General features: G+C 35.0%; 1 long non-coding RNA gene across 1 annotated transcript in view; it reads right to left on the bottom strand.

Moving 5' to 3' along the window:
* Positions 1-215: 215 nt before the first annotated feature.
* LOC141483533 (uncharacterized) overlaps positions 216-23,372 on the bottom strand; it is a 131,186-nt gene continuing 108,029 nt past the window's right edge. Inside the window, exons 2-3 of the long non-coding RNA XR_012466141.1 lie at positions 1,907-1,940; positions 216-304 (exon numbers count right to left, since the gene is read on the bottom strand). This is a non-coding gene — a long non-coding RNA (uncharacterized lncRNA). The remainder of the gene's footprint in view (positions 305-1,906; positions 1,941-23,372) is intronic.

Here is a 23,372-nt window from a genome sequence, read left to right as displayed (position 1 = left end):
TTTCAGTGTCTTGCAATATGCCACTTTGCAAAATTTGAACAATACTGATTTATTGGAAAAGGCTTCAGCATTTGTCCGTCTATATGAAGAAGATATATACATCTCGTTTTCCAAGGAAATTCTCAGTTTTCGATCCACTTTTAGACACGAAATAGAAACTTCATCTTCTATTAGAGAACTTGCTGACTTATTAATAATAAAAAATTATTCTATACCTTCAAGCTTTCCTAAAGTGTGCACTACATTTCTATTATTTCTCACCATTCCTGTGACTACAGCTAGTGCAGAGCGATCATTTTCAAAACTGAAATTAATAAAAACTTATTTAAGAAATTCTATGGGACAAGACAGGTTAAGCAACTTGGCTATTCTATCCATCGAAAATTCTACTGATGTCATTACCACTTTTGCTGAACAGAAAGTCCAAAGAAAGGAATTTTAATCATTATATTGTTGTGAGCACCTTGTGTGCTTACAACAATATGATGATTCGAACTGCGTATATTAAGTTGCTTTTTTGTTTTTCGAATCATTTTGGCTATTCTATGTGCCCATATCAATTAAACACTGACTGTACTTTAAATTAGGTACTTTTAATTTAAACTGAATTATTAGAAAATCAAGTATGATTATAAAGTTTGTATGTACCTACTTAACATAATGATTATTATGTACTCTTACAAGCAGGGCCGTAGCGAAAAGAAAAACCAGGGTGTGGGGGGATCCAAATTTTCCCAACTCCACTAGCAAAATTTCCCAACTTTCGAAAAAATGAGAGCCGAGGGATTAGTTACTACTATAATGTATTAATTTTCTCACTAAGTTGTTCAAAGATTTGCTGAATGCTTATGCTCGTTAGGATATGCACTAACAAAAATAAATTTTGGTATTTATAAAAATAATAATGAAAATTATTCTACTTTGGACCAAGGTCCTTGGTCCTTCACCATATCCACCATGTATAGGAATATTCAATACGAAAGAAAGGAAACAACACTTAAATAATATTGTATTTATGATGCACTGTTTGGAACCTTTGGTGTGGTAATGAATATTAATGGAGGTTTTTCCCAACACCAAATCGTTATTTTCAACACCTGGACACGTGTTTCGATCACTAAGTGATTATCTTCAAGAGGAAGATTAATCTTTGGATAATATTGGGAAAAAACTCCAGTAATATTCAATATTGTGCTTATTGTTTTCTACTATTATTTTTTCTATCTTCACGGCCCGAAATTTCCTATCTTTTCAAAGTCGAAAAAACAGCGAAAAAGAATTTTGTAAAATTGTCACTTCAAAATTTGTGGACTGTTCAGAACTGTTCTCTTACTTGGGAGGAATTAAACTTTTTTGAACAACTCAGAATTTCAAAGTATGGGATCTTCAAGTTACGCATGTTGGGAAATCACAACCTTCTTCTGGTTCTTTTCTTTTTCTTAATACCTCCCCCTTTCTTCTCTCTCATTTTTTTTATTTTTATTTATTTTTTTACTATTATTTTTTTCTATCTTCACAGCCCAAAATTTCCCAACTTTTTCTCGAATCGAAAAAGCAGGGGGGGGAAGTTCCCCCCATCCCCCCATGACGACGACCCTGCTTACAAGTAAAAGTGTATATATAAGTATTATAAAATGAAAAAATAGTATTATTGTTGGTTCAGCTTCTTTATATTGGGGGAAGGGGGCCCATCTGATGAATTTGCCACGGGCCTCGAACGGTATAGTTACGCCACTGCGGACGATACTGTAATGTAGTGTAATATAGTGACAATAATTGGTATGACTTAAAAATCAAACTTGAACAAGATATGTATGAAGTTAGGAAATGGTTTGACTATAGACTACTATTAATCAATTTCGAAAAAGATTTTACTTATCTTTTAGTAGCTTTGATGATAACTTACCAACTTGTAGTATCTGAAGAAGCCGTGATAAAACCTGAAAAAAAATTAAATACTTAGGTATAATAATAGACTGCCACCTCAGACCAAATACATAATAAAAAAATTACGATGTATTCTTTAAAAATTCAAAGAAGTCATTGGTATTCTGAATATAAAACAAAGAATTATACTCTATAAGAACTTGGTAGAATCCCATATGAATTATAACATAGTTGGCTGAGGTTCAGTTTCCAAAACTTACCTCAGATTGCTTGAAATAATCCAAAAACGGTTCCTTAGATGTATATTACGAAAAAACTATGACTATCTTAGTGACTTTCTATATGGAGACTCTGAAATTTTTGACCCTAGAATGCTTTACTTCATGAGTTTAGCTATTGTACAGTACAAGAACAAATCTAATTTGACCATATCAATTCACAATTATGATACAAGAAATAATATATACAAAATGAACCACTCTTCCATCAATTCAAAATTAAATTGAAAATGTTGTGACTGAATACATTACATTTGTGTCAAATGTAATTTTGCAAGTTGTCAGCTCGAAATTTTGTACTGTTCCATTTCTGAGATTAGGTCTTTTTACTTCTGCTAATTCTATATGTATTGTTTTTATCTTATAACTTATTGTAATTGTATTGTATCGTGATTCGACTTATAAGCTTTAGTAATGGTATTGTATTGTGATTTGACTTATATCCCTGTTCTGCAGTTGGGTGTAACCTGTAGAAGAGTGTATAAATAAATGAATAAATTGAGTACTAGATGTAAAAAAATATATTTTCAAAAACCCTAATCGAATGTACTCCAGTGACTACATTTCTTGGATATTTTCTTTCAGTGTTTTATTCATCAAATCAACTAACTATATCGACTCTTTTATTCATTGCCAATTTCAAAATTTTAGTGTTAAGGAATTCTCTAATATATTTTTGAATGTGCCGGTATATCAAAAGCAATCTCATAGACATATCCCCGATGTGAGTTATTTTCTTTCACATTCTTCCTGTGTTTTTTTACAGAAATAGTAATATATAATCATCATGCCTCTCACGGAAATGAAATTATTTTAAATAATCTGCTAGCACCTGTACTGATCAACAATGACGAAGACCTAAAAATAGGAGAGCCGCGCTCACAAACATCTTTCCTTATTGAAAAATTGATCTCTGTCTTCGAATAACTGTTACTCGAACCATATCGAGATTGTGTGAGGTACACCTATATTGCAGTGTATTGTACCTATTTGTTTTGCACTAGGGACAGAGAAAAGGTCAACAGTAATAGCGGAAACGTGTAATAAACTAGCTCGTGCACGATAACTGTTTTAACGTTTATATTTTCAATATTTTAAAGCAATCTAAGATATTGTCAACTATAAATTGGTTGGATGGTAAACACATCAATTTGAAAGGACATTTATATGTGTGGCATTGTAAAAAGTTAAAAGAGTAAACAGAGGCGGTTCAAGAATTATCCAGGATATATCCGGTCAAACAAGACTAATAAATAGAAGTGAAGGTACAAAAATTGGTAGGATTGCTCAAAAAACTATCATACCTGTGGTTTGGGCTACACATCGGGCGCGTCCCCAGGTGGCGGATCGGGGAATGACCAGGGGACTGGATACCCTGTCCGAAAAGTCAATGTGGCCTTACGGACAGGAACGCCGGACTCCTGGTCAGGGGCCACCGTGTACCAGCCTATCCAAGCTAATGTGTAGGGAATAGTGTCGACATCTGGTAATGCGGGGCTCTGCCAGAGGTGAACAACTTTTCCCTTGCTACACGTGGGAACAACAAAAACAAAACCAAATCCCGAGGCCGGACAGGCTCACCTCAATCTAAGGCAGTGCCTGGGGATGAACAGAAATGTCCACCCCAACCTACCGCTTAGAATGAGGCTGGACATAGCAGATCACCTCGTGATGTAATACAAAGGCCAAGGCGTAAGCGCATTGCGGCGCCAAGGCCAAAAGGAGAAAGAGAGCGAAGGAGGCAGGAGTGACAGCAACTATAAGTGCACACTCCTCATCCCCCACTCTACCTCCAACAGCACAGGCACTTCCTGCGGCGGGCGCCAAGAGCTCCGCCTTGAATAAAGGCCAGGAATCGGCTACCTCTGCAGGAAAGCTTCCTCACTTGTGCACCTCCATGCAGGGAACCCCAGGAAGGTTGAAGAAGTCGCGCAACGACAGTAATATCGCTACACTTCCCAAAACCTTCGCGGGGGCCACCGTGGGACACCTCAAGGTTGCTAAAGAGAGTGTGTGTTCGGCGAGTCTTGGCCTAAACCTGCCAATATAAAAATGTATCTTAGTGACCTGTCCACCTTCCTGGAAAGGACAGGATGGACGATGACCTAGGAGGAAAACTCCTCGGGAGGATGTACCATGGTTCACATGTGGCCTAAATGCTGTGTGTCTACACTCACTTTCCCTACTCTACAGATACAAAACACTATCATAAATGGAATAGAAACATCCTCGTCGATCCAAACCTGGAAAAAAATGTACTCGGTGTCTAAGTTCACAAAAATGGGTGTTTCGCTTGTTTTAGCAAAACGTCAGTTTTATGAAAAAAGAGTTGGGTAACAAGATCAATTTTTTTTAATATTCGTTTTCTTGCCAACGTTTCGAATTTAATTGAATTCTCCTCTAGGGCTCGAAAGGTAGTTCACATTGAAGAAAAAAATAAAAAACATTGCAACAACCAAATTTTCGAAAAAACATCAACACAGAACAACATGAAACAAACGTTTGTTTTGATGAATCTACTACGTCTAATGGTTTTTAAAATAGTAATACCAACAGGAAGAAACTACTTTTCGAGACCTGAAGAAGAATTCAATTACATTGTAAACGTTGGCAAGTGCACAATTGTTTTTTTAAGAAATTAGTTCAGACAAAACTAGTAGATCAGATAATTATCTTTAAAAAATCACCCAATAATTTTTTTCCTAAGATACAACGCTCCTGAGACATTGATTCAAAATGTTGAAAGGACTGCATAATATGCACACATTTCCACACGTTGAGGCAGCGTTTTTTTAACGTGGTTTTTCCGATAGGCTCATTCCACGGATCTGTTGTGATTCGGTTTAATTTGAAACTATTGAATAATAAAAAATATTGACATGGATTGTAAATGATAAAAGCGGTCTAAATTTAAAAAAAAGGATTAGTTTGAATCATAATTCTCTAATACTTCTGCTTCCTCTTCTTCTTCTCCTTCTTCTTGTTCTTCTTCTTTTCCTCGTTCTTCTTCTTTATCCTGGATGCAACTAAATTGCCTCAGTAGCAATACATCGCATGTCTCCTCGTTGATATGAAACAAATCCTCAACTGTTGGTGATTCAACATTGAAGCACGACCGGCTTCGACAATTTGTACATGCTAGAGAAGAAAATAGTCCAATATTTTTGCAATCACATTTAGCACTTCATCCACTTTTATGGTTGCAAAAAATTGTGTTTAGCAGTTTTTTCGGCGCAAGTGGCAGTAGAGTCTGAACCGGTTCTAATTAATTGTCTTTTGGGTTTGGGTCTAGCTAATAACTTAAACTTGATGATATATCCGTAAAATATTTTGATGAGCAGCCGCTGTGGTTGGAGAAAAACAAGCTAATTGCACTTGCTTTTTTATCTCGAGTAAGTTTAACGATATATGCATTTCGAAGCATATCTAAGAACGTAGTTTTTTAGGAGCTCCGTATATAGAGAGAAGAAAGCGAATTCCGTTGATGATAACTTCTTGCAGAGTTGAATTACTCTTTTTGAAAACTTCAGATCATTGAACTGAATCTTGTTTTTGAACATTTTAAAAACTGTTGTGTTACCCCTTCTGAAAAATGCAGATGTTGTGTCACAGTTATTGCGCGTAAAAATAGTAGATGGTTTTGACACTTTGCAAAAGTAGATAAACTCTTCGATGAATATATTTCCGACTAATGTTGAGCTTTTTCAGGTTTAACAGAAATATTTTTTTGTAATTTGAGTTCGAGCAGTAAGTCTTCATATTCACCTACAACAATAGTTGTATTTGTTGAATTGCTCCATTACTGTTTCAATTACCATTAATTCAGCACTAATATATTTTCAGCAATAAACTTTTCTTTCAACATTGAAATGATCCGTGATTTGTTCTGAGTATTTGGAAGAAATTTTTGTTGACTGTAATAGATTGATCGAATAAAATACATGGATACGTGTACAAATGTGCATATTATGAAGATTACAACTCTTCCAACTTTTTGAATAATTTCGGAATTTTTTATAGAAAATTAACTGATCTGCAATTTTGTTCGAAATAATTTTATGATGAAACTTACTGTTTTGCTGAAAATCGCGAAGAACCCGTTTTTGTGACCTTTGACCTAGAGTATTTTTTTTCCAGGTATCGGATTGATGAGGATTTTTTATATTTCATTTATAATGATGTTTTCAACACTCTTACCAACTTTGAGCTGGCTACAAATTTTTGTACCCTCGGATATCTAAATTGACCGGATAAATATGAAAAAGTGCAAAAATCAAATCTGATATTATGAAAATTTCATCTAATAATATTTGGTAACTTCACATTTTGCCATAGAAATACAGCAAGTATCCCTAGAAATAAAGCAATTTTAAAAATAACTATTATTTTCTATGATACATTTTTTCGGCCATAATTTTGTGTTCTGTTCTGTTTTTCCGGTAATCAGCTGTCACCCCCATACGAACGACAACTCTCAGGAGTTGCGAGCTAAGGACTAACGAGGTCTTACCTAATAACGTGTGATTCCTAACACGGTTGCAGAATCATCTCAGCTTCAACCAGATAAATTCTCTCGAGAAAAATATATGGTCGAGGCAGGAATCGAACCCACGGTCTTCCGATCGTGAGTCGGGCGCACTACCACCGCGGCCAATATTAGCATATAATTAAGAAACGTCTTGTATAATAACTTGTTATGCAATTTCATTTCAAATCTGCCACATTCGTGTGAATCGATAGATTAAATTGTAAGTTATGAGCATTTTTTAACAATTTTCAGCTATTACATTATAAAACTCTGACCCGTTACTTTGAAACGCGTTTCGATACGCGGTAGCTTCATCAGTTACTAGTACATCAAACTATTCTAAAATATCTTTTGTATAACAGAAGGTAATAACAAAACGTATTACAGCACACGCCACGACTGATGGCGAGCGATCGCGCAGGTATAGACTCTCTCAAGTGAATTACTGTTGGATTACGATAAGCCCCTTGCTGGCGAGTGTCGTACCTACAATTACTTTCAATTAGGGTGGGGGTAGGGTGGACTTTTTGTTATTTCTTTCTATATTTTATACAGTAGTTAGACACTTGCCCTAAGGCTCTTCAGTACCAAATTGGATAACATTTTAGAAAATACACACACTTCATTCATGAATTACGATTTTTAATGTCACGGAATAAGCTTGATCTGCTTATATCATCGATGACATCATAATGACATTCATTCACCTATTTGTCTTAAGGCGAAACATCGATGTATACCACTGAGGATGTTTATATGAAAGAAGCTGTTTTAGGAGGACTTTCTTTCAGTTTGTGTCTGAAAAATAATTCTTTGCATGATCTACACATCCATGTATAGAGTTACTTATTTTCAAATTGATTACTTCCTTCCTTTCTTTGGTGGATTCCCTCATCCTTTTTTTGTATCAAGATGGAGTAGTAAAAAGCCATAAACTTTCTCTCCCAAAAATTAATCACTCCTAAAAATATAACCCCTCCAATTTAAATTATAATAGTGATCTGCTAGATTGAAGTGTTCATCTATTTTGGCCCTTCCTTAGAGGTTGGTGCTTCCGTCAGAGGTTGAATCATGTTTGAAAATCATTAGTGTTATTATTTGATTGACTGGTACCTCAGCTATACTTGTCTTATAATAGTCACTTATTTTGGCGCATATTTGGCAATACAGTTGATCATCAACCGTTGAAAGGGTTATTTCTGAGATGATTCAACATTAAGCTTTACACGGACTGGTTATCAGTCATATTAGAAAACACTAGTTGAAGTTCTAGAAAGTCACATACGTTTTTGCTACCTGTTGAGGATTTTTCCAGCAAAAGATATACAAACACGAGGAGATAGACTGTACGAAATCATTGAATCCAAAGCGGTCAGGCGTATTGATTCTGCCATTTTCCTGATCACGAAGAGTATTCAAGAATTCGGAACGATCCTCTTGTTGTCCTAACGAGTATTTAGTGGACTTCAAAGACTCTAGGAAATTGGTTGGTGGGAAAGATAATACATTCTTACGAAACTGCAGCTGCATGAACACATTTTTGAGTTTGGTGAATAAGTAGGAAACATTCTCATTCTCGTTCATCGTTAAAACCTCGTTGTTGAAATTTTTTGTCATAAACGACACTCGTGAAATGCTATTTATGCAACAAATTATCTATTCGAATTTTCTTCGCAAGATTTTAAGGACAACTGTCTACTGATTCGTAAGGAAGAACATGTTCCACAGAATCTGCATCAGAACCATTTCTCAAGCTACAATCGATCCTTACAAGTGATGAAGGGTTTCGTAGAAGGATCGATTCGGTTCTTGTTTCATGAAGCTCTTTCACTGAAAGGGAACCGAAACCACGAGAACTGCAGCTCATATTTGGAGGTCAAGAATGACCTACATCCATTGACCGCACTGAAAAAAAAAGTGGATCAATCACTTGGCCTCTCTATTAGTAGATTGGACGATAGCCGGTTGGTTAACCAGAGTAATTCGTTCTACTCATTCAATTCACCGCCCTGTGAATGTTGTTTCGATTTCAATTGTTACATTTTCTATTTTCACTGTATATAATATTTGATACGTGCTAGAAATCGAACACTAAAAGGTAAAACATCATTAATTTTCAACTAGCATGAGGTTCGATTTCTGATAGTTGTCGTTCCTGCTACCAATTCACTAAAATAAAATGTCAATACACACATTTACCATTCATACATATTATGTTTTGGGAGTATCAAGCCAGACAACCCAAAACTCAACATTGTTGGAAAGTAGTTGGCTCATTACCGTCTTCCGGCAAATGTAATTGTGGAATGATAAAATTTTCTTTCTCAACCTGATATACCTATATTGATTCCAACCATCAATAAATAAATATTACGCGTGTTACTATTGTCGAGAATAAATTCATGTTCAAAATAAATAAACTATTTAAATGATATATAAATGCCACGGGATTACAATAGCGCTCTATATATCCTAGCCTTGATAGTATTTTTGTGCTGATCACTGAATAATGTAAGCACCATGCGAAGGAATCAACAAACAGACCATGATATTTCAAATGAAAAACTTCATCATTCTCTCTGTTGAATCATTGAGTAATAACTACATGAAGCGAGTAACACGGGTTATAATTTATACGTTTGTTATTAGCAAAGATGGCCATGAGAATGAACTAACACGTAAAGAAATTAGAATATTATATTGTTTTCTTGAATGAAAAACGAACTTCATTAGTATGTAACAAAGAACACGTTGTAAACGAATAAAGAAGTTGTGGACAATCATTTTTTTGATTGTAATTGAGTATTCAAAAATCAGTAGTTCAAAAACAGATGGATTAGTGAAGAATTTTGTTCCAGAATCCGAAACATGGAACAATCATTATAGTTGGGGAGCCCACGATGCAAAATGGGGATTTACTCGAGCGTCATAGAAACATATTAGATTGCAAAGCTCAGATCATAAGAAGAAGAAAATGTTATATAATATATACTTTTTCATCGGTGGGGCAAGCAACTATAGGTTTTTGAATATATAAAAAAATACTGTTGCATGGACATACTCGAGCGCATCAGATATTGATAGCATCAATGTCCTACGTATTTTTAATAATGTTCGATGTTAATCTGATTGTTTGAATGATGTGGGTGGTTGTAAGTAATGGTTAAAAGTGAAAAAAAAATTAATCAAGCGCGTCAGATTTTCTAAAGGTACACCAAAAAAAGCTCTCATTCAATAATCTGAAAATTTCGATCTGACACAAACTCGCGGCCATCATTATAATGTGCAAAAAAAAGTATCCATTTTGAAATACTCAAGCGCATCAGATTAAGATATATATGGTTCTTCATGCTCTAGACGTGCTGTCTCATAATATGACGATTATCTAGAGGGATTCGCCTAATCTGACAAATTTTTTTTTTTTCAATTTTTCAAATCATTGAACTTAATCAATTGAAAAACTCGGGAAATAGCATGCAAATAAATAAGTGTATGTTTTTTAAATAGAATACTTATATTTATATGAAAATAACTAAAAAAATTTGCTCAAAAAAATTTAATTTTTTGTAATCATTTTCATCTTCATCACGAACGAGTCTCTGTGATCAGCTGTGATGGCGTCATGGCAACAGAATTCAGAGTGGGGACGGAGTGAGAGAGTAATAGAAGAGGAATAGAAACGCGGAGAGGGAAATATAGGTATCACACAGCTGCACGCATTGAACTTTATCGACGAATTTTTGTTATTTCGGCTTGCGGAAATCGTCAGATTATATATTTTTCGTTATCTTTAAATTATTATAAAAAAAATAGCTACGCTCGAGCTATTTTTTTACGACTTTGTTGCCCTTCACTTTCTTTACGTCACTCTCAAATTGTCAGATTACTGAAATATACACTTTTTAGCATGTAATTAACTCACCTTACCTCAATCTGACGCGCTCGAGAATTTCTGATGATCATTTTTTTTACTAATCTTATCCTTTATCTTTCACAGGCGGCCTTATATATGAGGCTCATATTTGGTGGAGGTACTTAACCGAGTACAAGGTATCCCCCTGTATATTAATCTGCCGCGCTTCAGTGAATTCTGAAATCCCCCCTTGGGCTCCCCTATGATTCATAATAAATTCAGTAATACTTTAAGGAATCAACAACAAATGAAGCTTTTTTATTGACAACGTTTCATACCTATTCGTTCACGCCAAAAATTCTGCTACTGCCAGATTCCATTGAAGATGTATAATATAAAAATATCATCACTTCAGAAACGATACAATTATTAACCGAATAAAATTATTCAACATCTCAAATTCAACCGGGAAGTACAAAAACCAAAAGCTTATAGCAGCTCTAGGCAGTTTGAGTTTTGAGATTTTCAAGGCTCATGCAGAGACGTTTACTCGCGGACTGCTCTCTCATTTCACCAGAAAGCTCTAGAAGAATCTCAAATGTCAGAAAATACCCAAATCACTAGATTGACCAGAAACGTTATCATCCTTGTAGAGGGTCTTCCAACTGAAATTTCCGAACTTCGATAATTGATAACAGTCATCTTGTTTAAGCTAAATCTGTCAAATGAGGTGTTATTTATTCAGTCTGTTTTGCCAAATCACCATGGATGGATATAGGATTCAATAACACGTGCAAATAATGAAATTGTTTCATCAAAATGGGTATTCTGTTCGGACAACGTACCGCGCGCTTCGCCCATTTTACGGTCGCCATAATCGTCCTACCGAGAGGACTATTCAAAATGTCATGGATATATTTGAGTCCACTGGTTCAGTAAACGATCGACCAATATCCGTACGTCGCTCCTCTGACAAGAACTCGGCCTTTCGCAGACCACAACTTCAGCTGACTCAGGAACTGAAGGTAAACGACCATTGACAACCATGTGTTTTAGCTCAATGGGGTCTGCAACAGTTGGCAACTGACCATAATTTTCATCGATGAGGCCCATTTCTAGAAGAATAGGTACGTGAACAAACCAAATTGTCGAATTTGGGACGATAACAATCCATATAAGATCCAAGAGCGTCCGATGCATCCCAAAAAAGTCACTGTTTGGTGTGGATTTTGGAGTGATGGTGTCATCGGTCCACATTTCCTTGAGAACGACGTTGGCCAGGCCATCACTCTCAACGGCGAGAGCTACAGGTCGATGATTATTAATTTCTTTTGGTCTGAATGTGGTTTCAACAGGACGGCGCTACGTGCCATTTAGCTCATGCCACATTGGATATTCTGCATGACAGATTTGAGGGAATGGTCATCTCATTTGGAAGTGATGTGAACTGACCACCAAGATCGTGCAATTTGACCCTGTTGGAATTTTTCTTGTCGGGTTTTTTTAAGTCGCAGGTGTATGCAAATAATTCACAAACCATAGCAGTCCTCAAAACCAACATAACTCATGCTGTAGGTCAAATTCAGCCTGATTTACGCGCCAGAGTCATGGAAAATTGAATGTTTGGAATGCGCTCCACCCCGAGAAACCGTGGCGGACATTTGAACGATGTTGTGTACCACACATAATCGCATCAATATTTCTTTTAAACGAATAAAAAATGTTTATGATAACTCACATACCCTTCTCCCTATACTTCTCTCATAAAATAAAAAGTGCGCAAATGAACTCGCACCAGTATTTTGCAGAATTTTCAACTTGTCTTACAAGAAAGGGGTTTTTCCTTTTTGTTGGAAGATTGCTGCGTTCAGCCTATTTCCAAAAAGGCCAAGAAAAATCTTCCAAATAACTATAGACCAGTCGCTTTGCTTTCAGTGATATTAAAAATCATGGAAAATGTTGTAAAGCACCATATTCTCAAATATTTATAAGGCTTCATCATTTTGAGCGATCATCAATAGGGCTGACGGAAACAAATATCAACAGGCGACCTATTCCATATCTGGAATAACGCAATAGAGAAACATAAAGTGTCAAGAGCTGTTACGCTTGTTATTCCTAAGGCATTCGAACGTGTGTGGCATGAGGGTTTGCTGGCCAAACTTCAATGCTATGGCTTGTCGGATCATTTTTGTGTATGGCTCTCCAGCTTCTTGAAGGAACGTTTCCTGCAAGTGGCCGTCGCGTCGATGGATATATCTCGAATACTTTCACCATAAACGATGGTGTTCCCCAGGGATACATATTGTCTCCAACCCTCTTTTTATTGTATATCAACGACTAATTGGGAAAAAACAAGGAGCCAAAATATTGATCTGTTGACGACAGCACACCTGTCCCTTCATTCCAGTTGGATGCCAGGACATGGCTACGGAGGCACATCTTCACCGGTAGCAGGAAGTATCATATCATGGTGAGGATCTAGAAGTGATTTCGAATTGGAGTGAAAGGAACCAGGTTCAATTCAATGCCACAAAAACCCAGGGATTGGTTTTCTCCAAGAAGATAAATGTCTCCAAATCGGATATAATAATGTCAGGTCGGACAAGTCCACTTTCTACTTCGATAAATTTGTTGGGGGTTAAAATGGATACCAATTTGTCTTGGCACAATCATGTCGCTGGAATCACAAAGGCTGCTTCTCAAAAGCTTGGAACACTGTTCCGAACCAGAAAACTCTACACACCCCACACTTTTGATGCTTCATACTCGTAAAGCTCATATCAGACCTTCTTTGGATTTTTGTTTTCATCTATGGAGCTCTGACCCCTAACATACCCTGAAGTTGTTGGATTCCAACCAGAAAAGAGCCATCCGCCTAATTGGAGACGCGAACATCACGTGCAACCTTGATAGCCCGGAACATCGAAAAAAGGTTGGAGATTTGTCTCTCTTCTGTAGATACTTTCACGGGAAGTGTTCAAGTGACTTGGCACTTTTGATTCCACCAAGAGCGGTACATACTAGAAATACGTGACGGACTGTGGCTGCTCATCGTTTTGAGGTCAACTCAATACACCTCGAACTCCACTGTTCAAGAACTCTTTCATCTGGAGAACTGCGTTCATGTGGAATAAACTTCCTGAGAACATTTTTCCAAATGGATTTAATCTCCAGCGATTCAAATTCAATGCGAATCGCTACTTTTGCACAGGCACCACTCTAAGAGCGCCTCATCATGTGTTTTGTCCTTAAAAAAGTTCAAAGTTATGTCAAGGCGGACATCCTTGATGTTTCTAGATAGGTATAGGTTTTCATATATTTTCTCCCCTTCAAAGTAGTCCTTCTGAAATAAAATATACTTGCGCAGTCCTTTCATGAGTCTCTTCAATCTTGGGAATAGAAAAATATCGCAGGGGGGCAAATCGGGCGAATACGGTGGCCGAAGCAAGATTACGGTGTTGTTTTTTGTAAAAAAATTACCAACAAGTAAATGTCGAGTGAGCAGGTGCATTATCATGGCGTTTTCTCACAATACAAGAATTTTTATCCATATTGTTTTGGTTTGGGCTTTCCTGGGCTCTGTCATTGGGACGTTTCGACTTTCGTTTCGATAGCATGAACATACCCATGATTCGTCAGTAGTTATGACCATTTTAAGCAAATCTGGGTCGCCGTTGACGTCATTTCACAATTCCTGAGCGATGTTCATGCGACGGTTTTTTTGGTTGAAATTCAGCAATTTTGGAAAGAACTTCGCTGCCACACGCTTGTTGCCAATGAGCCAACCGATATGCTTACATTCTCAGCAACTTCTCTAATGTCTAATGATTCAATGATTCTCCATAACAATTTTCTTCGCTTTCATAGCATTTTTGATAACAGAAAATCGCCGAACAAGCAAGGAACTTCCAGCTTTTATGCATATCATTAACGCAATAAACATGCTAACCAGCTGAAACTTAACATATATTTGACACGAGTGCACAACATAAAAAATTGAAAAAAGGCTCATTGAAAGTACATAGCCTACGAAATATCAACATTCACCTCATTTTTTCAACAGCCACTTACATTTCAATAAATGAATATCAAATTAGTAGATATTGGTTCAAAAATCGAAGACAAGAAAAATTATTCACCTAAACGTTACTCCAGATATCGAACAATAAAGAAAGCTTGTAATAATTGAAAAAGTACGGAAATCATATTTTCTATGCAGAGCATAGGAAACTAATTTGTGATAAATCAAGGTTTAGAACGTATTATTACAAAAAAAAAACATAATTACATTCATGTAATGGCAGATAGACATTTTTCCAACGAATAAAAATTTTTGAGAGTATCCTTTATAGTCAATGCTGTTTACAAAGAGAATAAACAAAATAGCACCCAATATGGAACCCTGTGGTACACCCATTATTGTTTCTACGTTCAGCATCACATTTAAAGGTACCATTATTTTTCGTCATTTGCAATGACACACATCGATCCCAGTTCTGGAGAAATGAATTTATCCAACAGTTCTCAAATAGTCATTTTTTATATGCATATGGTTTCTCGAAATATTTGATCAACCTGAAAATTGTGGAGTCTGATTCTGTTATCATTTCTCTTTTTCTTAGTCAAGCAAACAGATAGGTCATTTCTTTAACGCACTGAACTGCCTGAAGTCAGTATTTATCCAACTCAACAAATTCTGTTTTGTAACGCTAATTCTCCCAAATTTTGATGTAAATGGTGTTTACACAGTCAATGCCCTTGGTTTTAGTGGCATCAATTGTTAAAAATATTTTAAAATGCTTTGTTAACATGGTCAATCATTAAAATATTTTCATTGAAAATTTTATTTTTTGTAATTTTTTCTTTGATATCTGAAGATGTTTTATGTTTCCTACTTTTAACGAAAAATTAACCAGACACATTAGAAGTTTTTGATTTTAGCTGGAACTTTCCAAAGCCCCCTGGATAAATAAGCTGATTGCTGATTGAATTTTTCTCCTTCTTGTAGGCGAAATATTGTATGAACAATGGTTCATACAACATGTGAAACGTGAAATGATGTGTGATACAGGAACAAATTTCCTGATCGGTAGTAACAAAAAAAATATCGACCCAGTTTCCATTTTATCGCTAATTGTTTGTCGAACACACCTTGAGAAGAGGAAAGTAAAATAACACATTAATCAACACTATAGTAATATGCAAATATATAGCAAAACACTTTTCGAACAATAAAAAACTTGATTGAATGCATTTGAGGTCGATGATCTCGCGAGCTTTCACCTCACAATCATATATAATTTGCTTTCAATCAGTCACTTCAATGTAAATGCCCTTCATTTCGCGAACAAGTAATAAATGAATATACCTACTGCTTGGAATTAGTCATATGGAATAATGAACCTTTTCACATTTATTGCTCATTGAAAACTCCATATCAAAACTCACCAATGAAATTCAATTTTCACTATGAAAGGTTCACAAAACCGTGACACGCGTTTCGCTATACAATAGCTTTCCCAAGCAGCCTTTTATTATATTGAAACATTTTATATTCTACAAACAACTTCTATTCTCGTAGTCTACGGTTGAACATAGAAACAGTTTCCAGAATGGAAGAATAAATTCAATGTTTGCTACTCACCTCTTTTTAGAGGAACATAGGTTCAGGCATGAATTGAAAACTCTTATTTCAAGAAGAAAGGTTGGAACATACTTGAAAGTATGGAAATTATTGAGTACAAAAATTCCTGATATATCATGAATGATCAAACTGAGTTGAATGTCTCCCAGTTATTTAATTTACTCCTACCAGGTAACCATGTTTTGTCGCTCCAGAATAAGAAATATATAATATTTATAAATTCATAATTTCCACATAATATTATTAATGGATAAGTATTTCTGATCTACGTTCTGAGTCTAGATTCGGCTCGTCTTATTATATGCAGTGGCGTACCTTTTGGGTATCTAATCTAAAATACTTGTTAAAACTAATAGAATAACATTTTAATTCGAAATACTTACATAACAATAATCAGCTATACTCATTTAAGAAGATGTTGAGTATAAACAAAACTAAGGTGGATTATCATCAGAAAAATCCGAATAATCTTTGTCGAATGTTAAGATTAGAGGTTCAAGAATCTTCCCAACTCAATGATCTATTTTTCACATGCTGTCCTCTACTTTGATAACACATTCAATACATTCGGATGTCCATCTATCTGCTAATCTAATATATATAATTTACGTGTTACGTTGTTTGTCCGCGATGGACTCCTTAACTACTCAACCGATTCCAATCAAATTTCCACACCGTGTGCAGTTTGATCTAACTTGAAAGATAGAATAGCTTACATTTTAATTCATAGTCGCAATATTATTTTATTGCAAATTATTTGTCTATTATTTGACACTCACAATGAACTGTTAAGTCCAAATGATTTTAACAGATGGCGATATCTGTTGACTGGATTGAATAAGTAATCAATAGATGGCGCTGCTATATTAAATCTACAAATGTGCCATAAGAGTGTTAATTTTCCAATTGAACTTTTAAATTCACTAGATATAGGTACCTGGAATGCTACCTCATAATCTTCGATTGAAGATTGGTTTACTTATTATTCTCCTACGTAATTTCAATCCGGCTCAATTATGCAACGGTACGCGTTTGATCATCAAAAAGATCACCGGAAATATTCTTGAAGCAACCATTTTAACTGGGAAGTTTGAAAAGTGGTCCTGCTGCTACGGATTCCAATGATACCGTCAGATTCTACCATACCCTTCAGAAGGCTACAGTTTCCAATTCGTTAAACTTTTGCCATGTCTCAATGCCAAACAATGTCCATTTGTGGTTTACATTTGGGAAATCCATGTTTTTCTCATGGGCAACTATATGTTGCATGTTCACGTGTAGGGAAACCGTCAAATCTATTTATGTTAGCTAAAGACAAGTTAACCAAAAATATTATGCACCGATTAGTGCTAAATTAAATTGAAATTAAAAGTATTCATAATTCAAAATAATAAATATTATTGTTGGAGATTTAAGACTATCTGCGCTATACCTCATTCATAAGTTTAAGTGTCACATGTTATCAAGTAACAACTTTGTAATATACTAATTTGTTACAAAATTGTATAAAAAGAATAATAAATATTAAAATTAATTCTTTTGTATTGATTTTTGCTTAATATCAACTGCACGAAAACTTTAATCAATCGTGTTTCAAAGTCCTTTCCCTTCAAATCCCAATCCAGTGAATTTTTATACCAGCTTTAACGTTTCCGTCTTCGTTCGTAAATATTAATTTCATTGTACTAAGGGATTACGGTAGTGGAAAATCTGTCATGGAGGTCGCCATATATTTTTACAAATGGCATCTATGTAAAAAAGCATGGTGGTCTCCGTGACTGATGTTCTCCTACCGTTCCTCTCAAATAGTTTACTATAATGCAATATAACAAAAACCTTAACCACAGCAACGCGTGGCCGGGTCTGCTATTTGTCTAATATGAATCTAATAAGATTTGGTAGACCGTATTATAGTTTAGTTCTATGGGGCCTGTTAACTCTAATCTATTTTATCATCTTATTTTAAATATATTGACAAAGTATGATACACTGCCATTTTAATATTTCAAACATTTCTGGTATTCTTTTTCAATATGTAATGTCTCTGTTCAGTATCGGTATGTATTGTATATGTTTGGATAAACATGTTAAATATATGGCTATATTTGTGCAGATATATGTTTACTCTATATTTAAATTATTTCAATATGATTTGAACTTATATGTATGTGCATGTCTGTATATTTGTATATGTATATATGGTATGTATATTTCTAGTGAAGATCAAAAATATCTCAGGTATAACTGATTTGATCAGGAAACCTGTGCAGGTATGTGATAGGGACATTAAAAAGTGTTTTTCATAGTATTTTCAAAGTATTGTTACGTTTTTACCCGTGGGTTGACCAATAATTCACTACACTGAATAATCAATCTTAACTTCATTTCACTTCAAATACAACAAACACTTCAACTGAAACTATTATTCGAATGGTTATCGCCTTACTAGATCGCTTCGCGTATCGCACTGTATATATCGTATATCGTAATCCGAATGCGGTAGAAAATTCGCCGGAATTCCACCAAATTCGGAAGCATTATTCTCGCTACAACTAGAGCGGTAGCGAACATCGTACATTTGTGCGCTCTTGGATACGTCATAATTGGTTCCTGGCTACCAGTGGCGGCAGCGTTATTTTCATTAGGGCATTATCTACAACAGTATTATAAATTTCAAACAAAACTCGAGAGTAAAACAATTTTAGGTATTTAATTCAAAAACAAATCTAGTAATTATCAATGCGAGTGTTCCATAGTTTTGTTACTCTTCGTATACATGACCTATAAGAAGTATTTCAGGATTTCATAATATTGAATTTTTCGAATAAATACTACATTTTTCATTTTTTTAAACGGCTCAGATATGAACGCCTATGGAACAGCGACATTAAAAATAATTTATTACTCCGCTGCTTGCGAAAATATACTATAATTACATGAAAAAAGCTGATGCAATCCTTTCTCAACTGATTAAATTTTGCTCCGTCAAAAATCACCCTGTATACGTTGTTCTTCTCGATTTTAACGTTGCTGTTGATATCGATCAATTAGTCGACAACTCCTCTAATTGAAATGCTTGATTAACATTTGATAAAACGATGGCATTTCTCTGACACACAGTATTAAAAGTCATTTCCTCTGAATATGAATAAAACGATCGTTCATGAACCTGTCTGATAGATATTCCATCAATTATATTCCACGTCAACATACATAATTTGTTTTTAGTTCAACCTAATTTCGATAATTGCACTGAAATTATGAACATACATAAATTTAAACGTAATTGACGAGAAAGGCAGATACATTTGTTTCACATATGAATTCAACTCCTTTCTGAAAATACCATTTTTTGAACTAAATGAATGAATTTGAATTCTATCGCACATAAACCCTGTGATTATTATCATTCCATTCAGCCTCAATCACGGTAATTATGTTCAGAAATTATCGGGCGAACCTCAAATTAAATCGTTACCTTGTTCATTCGTGCATATCAAACAGGAGTCAGAAATTTAATTACTTAGGTTAGTCATCAACCAAACAATAACAATAACAAAAGGACTGAATCGCGGAAAACGGCCACATTTGATATTCACTTGTTCTTGTATGTGGGTTCGGATATGGTTTCTTATAAGCACGTGCCATGGCCGGTAGGACAGCCGTGAATGGAAACGACAGAGAAAAAACGTGTGTTTTGTGAAGTAAAAATTATGAATATCTAACGCCAAAACAGCATTCTTCAATCCTTCTAACTTTCATGCCTCTCCCCAACAAACCAAACATGCTTAATAGCTTTAACAGCTCTAATGAGGATCTAGAAGTGATTCCGAATTGGGGTGAAAGTAACCAGGTTCAATTCAATACCACAAAAACCCAGGCATCGGTTTCCTCCAAGAAGATAAACGTCTCCGACCCGGATATACAGGATGTTTCAAATTCGATCGTCACCATTGGCATCTCGGAAACTATGAGAGATACGAAGATGTTTAAAATGCGGCATAGTTGCGCATTTACCTGACAATATGCCGTTGAGAAAGTCCAGAAATTCCGAGTATAATAATAATAATATTTAATTATCCATGTTGCATACAAAACAGAATTAACATCTTGAAGGTAATGATGAATAAATTGTAAATCCAATGAGGGTTTAATCCTGTGTGTGGTTGAATTAACAAATACAAAAAATTAAATAATGTTACATATAACACAATCACAATTACTCACGTAAAACAATTTGTTGTAATAGCTAAAAAAAATTAAATATAACAAAATATCAATGTCATACATTCCATATTGATAGACAAAATTAAAGGTCACAAACAAATTAAGAAACAAACAACTATATAAAGACAGATCACGGAAGTTCATACTTGTTTGTGAAAATAACAACATTAAAGTTCAACACTTTATACATAGGTATTGATAAACTAGGGAGATACAAATATTGACTAAATTAATAATATGAAATATATGAAATACAATAATACACATGTATTGAGTAGAATGCAGAAAGGGCCAAGTTCATATTTTAGTAGTGTGAAGTTCAAATTTCATGATTTACAACTGTTTATGTTTTGTCTTATGTTATTGGATCAAATTAAATTATGAATACTATCTCTAGGTAAGTTCTTTATAAATCTGATTAGTTTACTTTTGAATTGTATATTACAGTTTTGGACCCAAGTATTGATGACATTTCTGGCCCACCGATTTATGCACACGAGGAAATTGGAACTGCTTACGATGCCTAGTACTATAGTTATGAGCAAGTGTCACTAACTGATTCTTGTGTTTATGTTGTCTTGTGTTACAGTTTTCGTAATACAATTGTCTTACATCTAGTAATCCCGATTGGATGTGACTTTTAGATATACGTCCCCATCCGAGTACTTCCTAAGTATCATCTGCAAAGCTGATTATTTTTCCTTTACTTTGAATGGAAAATAAGCTGTTTCAATAAATTGAAAATAGTATCGGCCCCAGCACGGTACCCTGATGCACACCATATTCAATTCTACGTTTGTTTGAAGGTGATTGACAATGTTTCGTGATGAATTTCACTAGTTCGGACTTCCATTGTCTACTATATAAAATGATTTGAAATCTCTGAAACAAGTAAAAAGGAATAATTAAAAGAATAGCTGAAGATAACAATTAGCAAACAATAAACCTGAAATGAAATGATAGTGAAATAACTTACAAGTAAAAATATAATACTTGACTAAATAAAAATTAAAGGAATGAAAAAAGAAAATAATAAAAAAGTGTAGAGATTCCAAGTCACGTTAGTTCACGACGTTTCGATTGTTGGTATCTACAATCGTCTTCGGGTGATGACTGGACTGATTCCTCCGAGAGATGACTATTTATAGGTCGTTGAAATACTTTCACTTTCTCTGCTTTCCATTTTCCGCTTCACTGATTCCGTGAGAGATGACCGTTTTGGCGGGAGTTGGCCATTTTTCGTTTGATGATGGGTTTCCATATGTTTCGTATTTCTACGCTGGCCTGGCTGAATATGTTGTTGGACAACATGTATGCGGCTTCCTTAAATATTCAATTCTTTCGGAATCACTATGTGTTTTATTTATTCTGACACATTGTATTCGATTCTCAAGGTAGTTTTTGAATAACAGTAGACAATTGTCTCTTATCCCAATTTTTTCCAGTGTAGATATTAAAATGGTGTGGCTCACGGTATCAAAAGTATATCCGGAGATATCTGGAAAAAACAATGACATTTTGTTATTGTTCAATTCATGTATTTAAACGTGTATCCCAAAAGACAACAACCACATCGAACTGTGTTCAAGTTATTGGATAAAAGTTTCACCGAGTTTCGTTCATTTGAAAAGCCGAGGAAAAAATACGAAGAGAGAAAGGACCAGGAAACTAAAGAAAATTTGATTCATGAGGTATGTATTAGGTATGTATTAGTTCGACATTGTGTCTTTTTCAATACAAATTAGTAATTTGGAGATAAACATGAAGCCTGGAAAATCTACACGTCAAATTTCCTCTGTCGTAGAAGTGCTTAGAGATATCTCAAAAAAAGTACACATATCTCAAAAATTGCATCCAGGTGATCCCGAAAGGCGATTACAATTTTGTAATTGGCCAATAAGAAGACCTGATTTTCCTGTTTTCCTGGAAAATATAATTAGGGTAGATGAAAGCACTTTTACGAATTATGGGATATTTAACCGAAATAACAAACACATTTGGAGCATAAACCACCCCAGGCAGTTCCAAAAAATTCGACTTCAAGACGATTTAGTATCAAAGTGTGGGCAGGAATTCACAAATATAGAATTTTGTGTCCTCATTCATTTGACGGTTTTCTGAATGGAGAAACCCATTACCAGTTTTTGATGTCGATTTTCGAAGACTCTTTGGATGATCTACCTTTGGCTAACTATAACAACATCTGGTTTCAACATAATGGTGCTCCACCGCACACTACCAAACGAGTATCTAATTACCTGACTAAAAGGTTTGGTAATGAATGGATAGAGAATAATGAGCCGGTGAGGTGGCCAGCAAGGTCTCGAGACCTTTGGACTTTTGGATACATTATTATGGGGTATACTAAAAAATTGAATTTATGATCAGAGGTAATATTAAAATATTAAGGACCTTCAACACAACATTGTTAGAGAGTTTGGAAGATTGAGAAGGAGGCTAATCAATCGTGAAGTGAATAATATTCGAATAAGGGGCAAATTTTTATTGTTGATTCTGTCTCCGTATTTTTTCATTGGCTTTTCAAGCGAACCAAACTTGGTGAGATTTTGATCCAATAACTTGAAATCCATTTCTCGACAAAAATTCAATGACTTGTACAATAACAAAATGTCATTGAGTGTAACAAATTGAAAGTCAAATTTAGAAACATCAAAGTCAAAGCGTATTATGACAAGAAATAATTTTTTTCAATATCTTCAATTTTTTGGAAAATAATGATAATTTATGATACATCATTGAAAAAGTGAAATCTGGTATATCTCCGGATATACTCGGAATTTCAGAACTTTCTCAACGGCATGAGGTTTGTTCTGGTTCTAACATCCCAAAACGTTTGGAAACTGCGCAAGATATGGTGCGCACAAACAAAAAATATCAAACAGTCCGAAATAGTCTCGGACACTTGTTTAAACCAGAACGCTTTTAAGGAGA

Source organism: Leptinotarsa decemlineata, unplaced genomic scaffold (genome assembly GCF_025532065.1).
Source record: "Leptinotarsa decemlineata unplaced genomic scaffold, Ldec_3_MD MMD2_tig00003736_RagTag_RagTag, whole genome shotgun sequence".
Taxonomy (NCBI): domain Eukaryota; kingdom Metazoa; phylum Arthropoda; class Insecta; order Coleoptera; family Chrysomelidae; genus Leptinotarsa; species Leptinotarsa decemlineata.
The sequence above is the reverse complement of the archived record's forward strand: the minus strand, read 5'-3'. Positions and strand labels throughout refer to the sequence as shown.